Below are 293 nucleotides of genomic sequence, written 5' to 3' on the forward strand. Positions count from 1 at the left end.
AATTAAGTAGAACGATCATATCCAGTGAAGCAGGAATTAGATGCCGTTTATGTTTCAATGAAACATAACTGAGTCCTGAACTCCTAGACGAAAAGCATTCATTTTCATAAAGAGCCTCACGTAGGATCCATGTTATCCCTCCTCCCTCGTTGTGAGGATCCTTCTCATGAGCCTTGGGGAGCGTTCATCTCCCTCCCCGTAGCACTCCTTGACGGCCTTAAACACCTCCTTCGACCAGCTGTAGTACAGGTCTTCGCCGAAGCAGTTGGCCATCACCTGAAGAAAAATGATCC

At 46.8% G+C, this 293-nt stretch overlaps 1 pseudogene; it reads right to left on the bottom strand.

Moving 5' to 3' along the window:
- LOC119582377 overlaps window positions 1-293 on the bottom strand; it is a 3,418-nt pseudogene that overhangs the window by 1,966 nt on the left and 1,159 nt on the right.

Source organism: Penaeus monodon, chromosome 15 (genome assembly GCF_015228065.2).
Source record: "Penaeus monodon isolate SGIC_2016 chromosome 15, NSTDA_Pmon_1, whole genome shotgun sequence".
Lineage (NCBI taxonomy): Eukaryota > Metazoa > Arthropoda > Malacostraca > Decapoda > Penaeidae > Penaeus > Penaeus monodon.